A 9841-nucleotide genomic window follows, 5' to 3' on the forward strand; every position below is an offset into this window, starting at 1 on the left:
CAGCAGCCCAGCTTTCCCAGCGGGACCCCCGCCCGTGCCCCTTCTCTCCCCTCCTCGAAATCCCACGTGCTCCCGTTGCCCCTCATCACTTTTCTTTTCCCTGCTGCTGAGCTCCTGTTGCATTTCGGGTGAGTCATGCAATAATTAATCCCAGTTAATTGCCTCCTCTCTATTGCCTGATGCCCCGCGTTCGAATTCCTTTGTGTCCTTTGAGCTGAAAAATACCGCGCCGGAACAGGCACTTGGGTTTCCCGACGGGATTTTTCATTTCCCTGCCGGTTCCAAGCGAACGTGGCCGTGGTTCTGCAGCCAGCAGGGAGGGTCCGAACCCCCTGGTGGTGCCGGTGTCCCCTCGGTTGGCAGAGGGGTGGACAGCACTGTCCCCAAGGCTGGGGAGAGACAGGTTCCGGTGGTTCCTGGTTGCGGCTCCGAGCCGGGATATTTGCAGGATGAGAGTTTGGGATTGTGGAAGCAGCTTCGGAGCAGCGGGGGCTTTGCTGTGGCTGTTTGCTCTGCCGGGTGGGCACCGGTGCCAGGCCCAGGTGGCTGTCACCGTGGCAGTGGCTGCCACCCCCCTGTCCCCACCTCCCTTTGGCTCCAGGCGATGCTCGCCGCGTTGCGGGGCGATGGGCAGGGTGCTGGTGGGGCAGCTCGGGTGCTGGTGGGGCAGCTCGGGTGCTGGTGGCATTTGTAGGGCTGCTGGGCCCCCTTGGAGCATTTCTGCTCCCTGCTTGTCCCCTCACTCCTTGGTGACACTGCTCGGTGCCATCACACTTGCTCCGGGCACAGATCGCAGCTCCCGAACGCCGCAGCTCCCGAACACCGCGCCGGTTGCTGGGCTGAGTTTTTGTTCCACCTTTTTTTTATTTTTATTTTTTCCTGGCTGTAGGCAGGTGTCTTTGTGCCAGCCTCATGCTCGGGGTCATGTCCCAATCCTTGTGGGTGCACCCAAAGGGGCCACCACGGCCACGTTGGGCCATGTGCCACCCAGCACCGTGTGCCCGCCGGAGCATCCGGGGAGAGGGGCTCCTGATGCATCCCCCTCTCTCAGCAGTGACCCCTCTGTCCCCAAACCTTTTCCTGCTCAGGTGCTCGAGATTCCCCAAGGAATATTTTTCCTACAGAGTGCAGCAGCAGGGCCAGGTTGTGCAAACACAGCAAAGTCTCATCTGGTAGGGGTGGCACTTGGGGCTCTCTCCATTGGGTTGTGTTGGCAATATGTTAAATAAGTCCCCATCTAATGTATGGCCAGGTTAGTGCAGGATTCATTTTACCATAAGAGCACTGGGATGCACTTTATTAATCATTCTGTCTAACAACCTGCACTCCAGAGTTTCACTTTGCTTTGATTCAGTCCTGTCTTTCTGCAAAATATATGGCTGAGTGGGTCGGATAATGTATGGCTTAATTTAGAGTTGTATGGGTTTGAATTACCATTTTCATAATGTGCTGTGCATTAATGTGTTGCATCATTTATACAGAAAAATGTGTGAGGTTTCAAACCTCTCCAGGAGGCAAAAGTCACCTAAAGGGGATGTGAAGCAACAACAAGAAAAAAAAAAAAAAAAAAAAAAAGGCTTTTTCAAACCCAGCTGGCGGGGGGGTGGTTGAACCAGGCTGGGGTAACACGGGTGGGTGTTGGGTGGGTCTGAGGCTGCTCGGGGGGCTCAGCCCGAGGTGCTGGGGACCTCCAGTGCTTGACTCCCGGGTGACCCCGGTGCCGGTTCTGGCCCCGATCGCGCCTGCCGCCGGTCACCCCGCGCCGGGAGGAAAAAGCTCCGATTATCCAAATACAGTCATTAAAGGGGAAATGTGTTTTTAGGACTGTCAGGGTGATTAATGAGGGTTAGCAATCCTTGCAAATGCACTTGTTTAGTCTAACTGGCAGCCTCTATTTTCCTATTGATTTATTGCCGCAGTTGCCGGGGCCGCGGCGAGTGTGGAAAGAGCCGGGACGCGGCGGGACTGGGGGCTGGTTGAGCAGTCAGCACGGTGCTCGGTGAGAGGGGCCCAGGCACGGCGTGTTTGGCTGCACCAGGGCCTGGGAGGCAGCTGAACAAAGGCAACATTTATACCTTGTGCTGGGGAAGCACAAGCCCAAGGACTTGGATGCAGATGCCGAGCAAGCTCTGCGGGCCGTGGAAATCTCCCCATTTGTAAAGCCCAAAGCCCAGCTGACCACAAATGAGCTGTCAACCTAATAAATAAGGGAATGAAAGAGCCAGGCCATATTTTTTTTTTTTTTTTTTTCTGATGTTTTCCTTCCTCTCCTGCACGCAAACCCCCGATGTCTTTTAGGTGACGCTGAGGTGTCTGCCAGAGAGCACCGAGTCCTCGAGGGCTGGAGAGCACCCACCAAGAGGAGGTCAGGTCAGGATGCAGAGGCAAAGGCCGGAGCAGCCATCGTGCTGGGTGGATGAGAAGTTCCTCAGCTGCATAAAGCAGTTTTTCTTTCCATGGGAGCCCTGGTGGAAGCCCGGGAGAACACGGGCTCTGGGTGTCCTCGCAGCCGGAGTGGTGTGGACATCGCCCGTCCCCGTGCCTGGGGTCAGGGATGGGCTTTGGGGGCTTCCGTGTGCTGAGAACAGACCCAGAGGGACGACCCCGTGCCCAGAGACAGCCCCAGCAGCCAACACCACGGGCAGAATGGTGGGAATCCTCCCAGCAGCAACACCAACATCTTCCCTGGATAATCAGTGGTGACCCCATGGAAGTGCCCGACGGGACCTGTGGCTCCTTCCTTCTTCTCCAGTCTCAGATCCTGGATCCCAGCCCCGTGATCCATCCCAGCCCCGAGGCCAAACCCGTGGCAGTGCTGCTTTCTGCAGAGCTCAGCCCTGGTGCAGATTTTCACCAGGGGTGGGTAAGAGATCCCTCTCATTCCTGGGATGCAGGGGTACCAGTTCCCTCTCTTTATTCTCCTGGTGAATAACTGAAGAGTTGTGATTCTGTAGACACAAAAGTTGCAGCTAAAAGCTCTCTGGAGAAGGTTGGGCTGCCAGCTCAGCTTGCAGACTTGGGTCCTCAATCCTCAATAACAGATTTCCCCAAACCCTGAATTTTTTCTGACATGGGCTTTATGGAAACCTCCCGGAGCAGCTTCACCATCACTCCATCCCACTTTTTCCAGTCCTGTCCACGAGAGGATGTGACTCCTACAAGGAAGAACCCGGGCAGGAGGTGCTTTTGTGGGACACCACTGCTTCCCTGGCAGAGCTGATCCCAAGGGATGGGCAGAGTTGGCTCAGCACTGTGCAGGCTGCAAGAAAACCTCACCAATGCCTCCTGTCCCAACCCCTGGACTCGTCCCTCCCCATCCCTGAGAGCCAGATCCTCCCCAGCCCAGCAAAACCCAGAGGCAGCCAAAGGAGACACGGTGTCCCCTGGATTTTTGGTGACTTTGGAGACTTCCTCACCCCCTGGAGCTGCTGGAGCAATCAATGGTTTCCTTTTGGGGGGTTTTGTTCCAGTTCCCTGCGCAGGTTCGGTGACATCTGTGGGGTTGGAGTGGGACAGTGGCCACGTCCTCCCCCCGAGGTGTGGGAAGAGCCATTTCTGTGGGAAAAGAAGCAAAGCAAAACCCAGGCTCGAGGGGAGCTGCCACAGGCATGGAGCAACCCAAGGTTTGCAGGAAAATTATTGCTCCCAACAGCCCCAGGCATGGCCAGGGCTGGGAAGGGGATTTTGCCACCCCGGCTGCTGGGAAAAGGATCTGAAAAGTCTTTTATTTCTTCTGGGATCTCTGCACATCCCCTGGGTTCTGGTGATGTTTGTGTTTAGTGCTGGACACCCTCACCTGCTCCTCCAGCTCCAGGGATCTGCTCTGACCCGACCCCTCCTGGAGCTTCTCTGACCTTGGGGCAGGACTTGGCAGGGCTTTTCCTTTGGGAATTCTGCACAGGGAGCACCAGGCAGGCCCTGGTCCATTGCTGGTGTGGGACAAAGCCTGATGAGTAAGCTCTGACAGTATTTGGGGTCCCTCTTGCTGTTTTTTTGGGGGGTTCTCCTGCTGTTTTGTGGTCTCTTCTGAGATTTGGTGGGGTTTTTTTGGTGTCTCTCCTGCTGGTTTTGGGGTCTGGCTCCTGGAGCACTGAGCCTTTGTATCCAGCACCTGGATGATGAGTTTTAGAGGGAGATGAAGGCCTGGAGTGCCAGGTTTGGAGCATCTGGAGACACTCCCTGAAGTTCAGGGTGTTGGGGGGATCCCCCCACCAAGCCACAGGATTTTTTGGGGGCCGATTTCTCAGCGGGCTCAGGTACCAAGGATGCTGTTGGCATCCCAGGCTGTCCCTCTGCCCCGTGTCCTCCTCCTCCCAGCTCCAACCCAGCCCATTTATCGGGGGGGGGGGTGTCCAAATGGAGCTGTCAACCCCAGGATATGACAGGTTTGGGGAGCTCGGGGCCCCTCGGAACAGAGCAGCCTTGTCTGTCAGAGCTGCCTGACACTCCCCAGAATGGCCAGATGGATGAGACTCTGCAAGGAGGGCCCCGGCGTGTTTTCAACTCTATTTTTGGGTGAAAACACTTCTTGAAGGAGCTTTGAAAAGGAGCTGGCAGTTTAGTAGTTCAAATGATTAATGAGCCCTGGCTCTGCCGGGGTGGATTTCTCACCCCGTGCCAGCAGCTGGGCTGCTCCAGCCGGCCAAGACACGTTGTACCCCCTCCCCTCTCCCTTAAATCCCCCTCCCCGGCTCCCTCCTCCCCCCCCCCAATCCTGGTTTTCCCGGAAATGACACGGAGGCGACAGGCCCTGCATATGGAAAAAGTTAAATATAAATGCCTGCTGAAAGAGGCCTCGCTGAGCAGAGCTGGAGTTCAAGATGTTTATGGCTTCAGCAACACGGAGCTGCAGATGTATTTAGGGATGACAAATGTGATTCAATAAGTCAGGAATTTCTCCGTGGGCTGAGGCAGGACACGGGTGCTGCTCTGGGCTGCTCCATTCCCCAGAAATCCAGCCAAAAAGGTTGCTTTTTCCTTCCCGGGTAGCTCAGGGGTTGATTTCCAGTTTTTTCCCCCCATCAAACCCACCCCCGGCATCCCCCGAGCTTGGGAAAATCAGCAACACCTGAGGGATGTTCCCTGCTGGATCCTGGGATTCTGCCATCCCATCCCTGTCCCCAGGGTCTCCTGTCCCTTCATCCAGAGCCTTCAGGATTCTCAGTGGGTGATTAATGACTTTTTCCTTCCTGGGTAGCTCAGGGGTTGATTTCCAGTTTTTTTCCACCCCATCAAACCCACCCCGGGCATCCCCCGAGTTTGGGGAAGTCAGCAACACCTGAGGGATGCTCCCTGCTGGATCCTGGGATTCTGCCATCCCATCCCTGTCCCAGGGTCTCCTGGCCCTGCATCCAGAGCCTTTGGGATTCTGAGTGGGTGATTAATGACTTTTTCCTTCCCGGGTAGCTCAGGGGTTGATTTCCAGGTTTTTTTCCCCCCATCAAACCCACCCCGGGCATCCCCCGAGTTTGGGAAAATCAGCAACACCTGAGGGATGTTCCCTGCTGGATCCTGGGATTCTGCCATCCCATCCCTGTCCCAGGGTCTCCTGTCCCTGCATCCAGAGCCTTTGGGATTCTCAGTGGGTGATTAATGACTTTTTCCTTGCTTTTTCCTTCCCGGGTAGCTCAGGGGTTGATTTCCAGTTTTTTCCCCCATCAAACCCACCCCGGGCATCCCTCAAGTTTGGGGAAGTCAGCAACACCTGAGGGGTGCTCCCTGCTGGATCCTGGGATTCTGCCATCCCATCCCGGTCTCCTGGCTTTTCATCTGGAGCCTTTGGGATTCTCAGTGGGTGATTAATGACTTTTTCCTTCCCGGGTAGCTCAGGGGTTGATTTCCAGGTTTTTTCCCCCATCAAACCCACCCCGGGCATCCCTCAAGTTTGGGGAAGTCAGCAACACCTGAGGGATGCTCCCTGCTGGATCCTGGGATTCTGCCATCCCATCCCTGTCCCAGGGTCTCCTGGCCCTGCATCCAGAGCCTTTGGGATTCTCAGTGGGTGATTAATGACTTTTTCCTTCCCGGGTAGCTCAGGGGTTGATTTCCAGTGTTTTTTCCCCCCATCAAACCCACCCCAGGCATCCCCTGAGCTTGGGAAAATCAGCAACACCTGAGGGGTGCTCCCTGCTGGATCCTGGGATTCTGCCATCCCATCCCTGTCCCCAGGGTCTCCTGGCTTTGCATCCAGAGCCTTTGGGATTCTCAGTGGGTGATTAATGACTTTTTCCTTCCTGGGTAGCTCAGGGGTTGATTTCCAGTTTTTTCCACCCCATCAAACCCACCCCGGGCATCCCTCAAGTTTGGAAAATCAGCAACACCTGAGGGATGCTCCCTGCTGGATCCTGGGATTCTGCCATCCCATCCCTGTCCCAGGGTCTCCTGGCCCTGCATCCAGAGCCTTTGGGATTCTCAGTGGGTGATTAATGACTTTTTCCTTGCTTTTTCCTTCCCGGGTAGCTCAGGGGTTGATTTCCAGGTTTTTTTCCCCCCATCAAACCCACCCCGGGCATCCCCCGAGTTTGGGAAAATCAGCAACACCTGAGGGATGTTCCCTGCTGGATCCTGGGATTCTGCCATCCCATCCCTGTCCCCAGGGTCTCCTGTCCCTGCATCCAGAGCCTTTGGATTCTCAGTGGGTGATTAATGACTTTTTCCTTGCTTTTTCCTTCCCGGGTAGCTCAGGGGTTGATTTCCAGTTTTTTCCCCCATCAAACCCACCCCGGGCATCCCTCAAGTTTGGGGAAGTCAGCAACACCTGAGGGGTGCTCCCTGCTGGATCCTGGGATTCTGCCATCCCATCCCGGTCTCCTGGCTTTTCATCTGGAGCCTTTGGGATTCTCAGTGGGTGATTAATGACTTTTTCCTTCCCGGGTAGCTCAGGGGTTGATTTCCAGGTTTTTTCCCCATCAAACCACCCCGGGCATCCCTCAAGTTTGGGGAAGTCAGCAACACCTGAGGGATGCTCCCTGCTGATCCTGGGATTCTGCCATCCCATCCCTGTCCCAGGGTCTCCTGGCCCTGCATCCAGAGCCTTTGGGATTCTCAGTGGGTGATTAATGACTTTTCCTTCCTGGGTAGCTCAGGGGTTGATTTCCAGTGTTTTTTCCCCCCATCAAACCCACCCCAGGCATCCCCTGAGCTTGGGAAAATCAGCAACACCTGAGGGGTGCTCCCTGCTGGATCCTGGGATTCTGCCATCCCATCCCTGTCCCCAGGGTCTCCTGGCTTTGCATCCAGAGCCTTTGGGATTCTCAGTGGGTGATTAATGACTTTTTCCTTCCTGGGTAGCTCAGGGGTTGATTTCCAGTTTTTTCCACCCCATCAAACCCACCCCGGCATCCCTCAAGTTTGGGAAAATCAGCAACACCTGAGGGGTGCTCCCTGCTGGATCCTGGGATTCTGCCATCCCATCCCTGTCCCAGGGTCTCCTGGCCCTGCATCCAGAGCCTTTGGGATTCTCAGTGGGTGATTAATGACTTTTCTTGCTTTTTTCTTCCTGGGTAGCTCAGGGGTTGATTTCCAGTTTTTTCCCCCCATCAAACCCACCCCGGGCATCCCCGAGTTTGGGAAAATCAGCAACACCTGAGGGGTGCTCCCTGCTGGATCCTGGGATTCTGCCATCCCATCCCTGTCCCCAGGGTCTCCTGGCTTTGCATCCGGAGCTTCAGGATTCTCAGTGGGTGATTAATGACTTTTTCCTTGCTTTTTCCTTCCTGGGTAGCTCAGGGGTTGATTTCCAGTTTTTTTTCCCCATCAAACCCACCCCGGGCATCCCCTGAGCTTGGGAAAGTCAGCAACACCTGAGGGATGCTCCCTGCTGGATCCTGGGATTCTGCCATCCCATCCCTGTCCCAGGGTCTCCTGGCCCTGCATCCAGAGCCTTTGGGATTCTCAGTGGGTGATTAATGACTTTTTCCTTGCTTTTTTCTTCCTGGGTAGCTCAGGGGTTGATTTCCAGTTTTTTTCCCCCCATCAACCCACCCCGGGCATCCCCGAGTTTGGGAAAATCAGCAACACCTGAGGGGTGCTCCTGCTGGATCCTGGGATTCTGCCATCCCATCCCTGTCCCCAGGGTCTCCTGGCTTTGCATCCGGAGCCTTCAGGATTCTCAGTGGGTGATTAATGACTTTTTCCTTGCTTTTTCCTTCCTGGGTAGCTCAGGGGTTGATTTCCAGTTTTTTTCCCCCATCAAACCCACCCCGGGCATCCCCTGAGCTTGGGAAAGTCAGCAACACCTGAGGGATGCTCCCTGCTGGATCCTGGGATTCTGCCATCCCATCCCTGTCCCAGGTCTCCTGGCCCTGCATCCAGAGCCTTTGGGATTCTCAGTGGGTGATTAATGACTGACAGCCCAAAACTGCCCCAGTGTCCAGTTTGGGGGGTTTGGGACCTGCTGCTGGGGTTTGGGGGACAGGGATGTGTGTGAGTGTGTCCCCAGCCCGTCCCTGTCCCCCTGCTGCTGTCACTTGGGGTGGGGACCAGAGTGGGGACCACATGAAACTGAATCAATTAAACCCTAAATGTTGTCAGGGGGGCCAGGCAGGGATGTTGGGATCATGGCAGGGATACTGGGATCATGGAAGGGATGTTGGGACTGTGGCAAGGATGTTGGGGCCATGGCAGGAATACTGGGATCATGGCAAGGATGTTGGGATCGTGGCAGGGATGCTGGGGCTGTGGCAGAGACACTGGGATCATGGCAAAGATGTTGGGATCATGGCAAGGATGCTGGGGCTGTGGCAGGGATATTGGGATCATGGCAGAGATACTGGGATCATGGCAAGGATGTTGGGACCATGGCAGGGATGTTGGGACTGTGGAAGGGATGTTGGGACCATGGCAGGGATACTGGGACCATGGGAAGGATGCTGGGATCTTGGCAATAATTCTGGGACCATGGCAAGGATGCTGAGACCAGGGCAAGGATTTTGGGATCCTGGCAGGGATGTTGGGGCCATGGCAAGGATACTGGGATCATGGCAGGATGTTGGGGCCATGGCAATGATTCTAGGATCATGGAAAGGATACTGGGATCATGGCAAGGATGTTGGGATCGTGGCAGGGATGTTGGGATCATGGGAAAGATGTTGGGATCAGGGGAAGGATGTTGGGATCATGGCAATGATTCTGGGACCATGGCAAGGATGCTGAGACCAGGGCAAGGATTTTGGGATCCTGGCAGGGATGTTGGGATCATGGCAGGGATGTTGGGATCGTGGCAAGGATGTTGGGATCATGGCAATGATTCTAGGATCATGGCAAGGATACTGGGATCATGGCAGGGATGTTGGGATCATGGCAGGGCTGCTGGATTTGGGGTCCAAATGCAGTGCTGGGCAGAGCAGGACCAGACCCCCAGCCCTTTCCAGGGGGGCTGACAGGGAACCCCCTTAAGGGGGGGGGGGTCAGCACTCAGCTGAGCTTTTGATTGACTTTGTCCTAATTTTGTTCATTTGCCCTGGACACAGAGGCAGCTAACGAGGGGCTGAGTTTATTGCAGTTTGGATTTTTAATTTTTTTTTTAATTTTTTTTTTTTTTTCCTGTTAAAACAATACAATAAAATAAATGCACTTGGAAACCTGGGATGTGTTTGTACACGGGAGATTTATGGCTCTGGAGGCTTCCAGGGAGACTCAGCCTTTCATTCCCTTCCTTATTGGAACAGCTCAGATTGCAGAGTTTAAAGGGCTCTGGAGTTGTGATTTATGGGAAGGGAGAAACGAGGGAAATCCAACTGTCTGTTCCCTGGCTCAGCTCATCCACAAACTCCCTGGCTAAGGGGATGGATCTACGCCTCCTCCATGGATTTTTTTTAAATTATTATTATTATAATCATTA

The 9841-nt window shown here is 54.9% G+C and overlaps 1 protein-coding gene across 1 annotated transcript in view; it reads right to left on the reverse strand.

The window, feature by feature from the left end:
* BRF2 (BRF2 general transcription factor IIIB subunit) overlaps positions 1 to 9841 on the reverse strand; it is a 437620-nt gene that overhangs the window by 353445 nt on the left and 74334 nt on the right. The gene's annotated exons all lie outside the window — the stretch shown is intronic.

The sequence above is a fragment of the Heliangelus exortis genome, chromosome 30 (assembly GCF_036169615.1).
Source record: "Heliangelus exortis chromosome 30, bHelExo1.hap1, whole genome shotgun sequence".
NCBI classification, from domain to species: Eukaryota; Metazoa; Chordata; class Aves; order Apodiformes; family Trochilidae; genus Heliangelus; species Heliangelus exortis.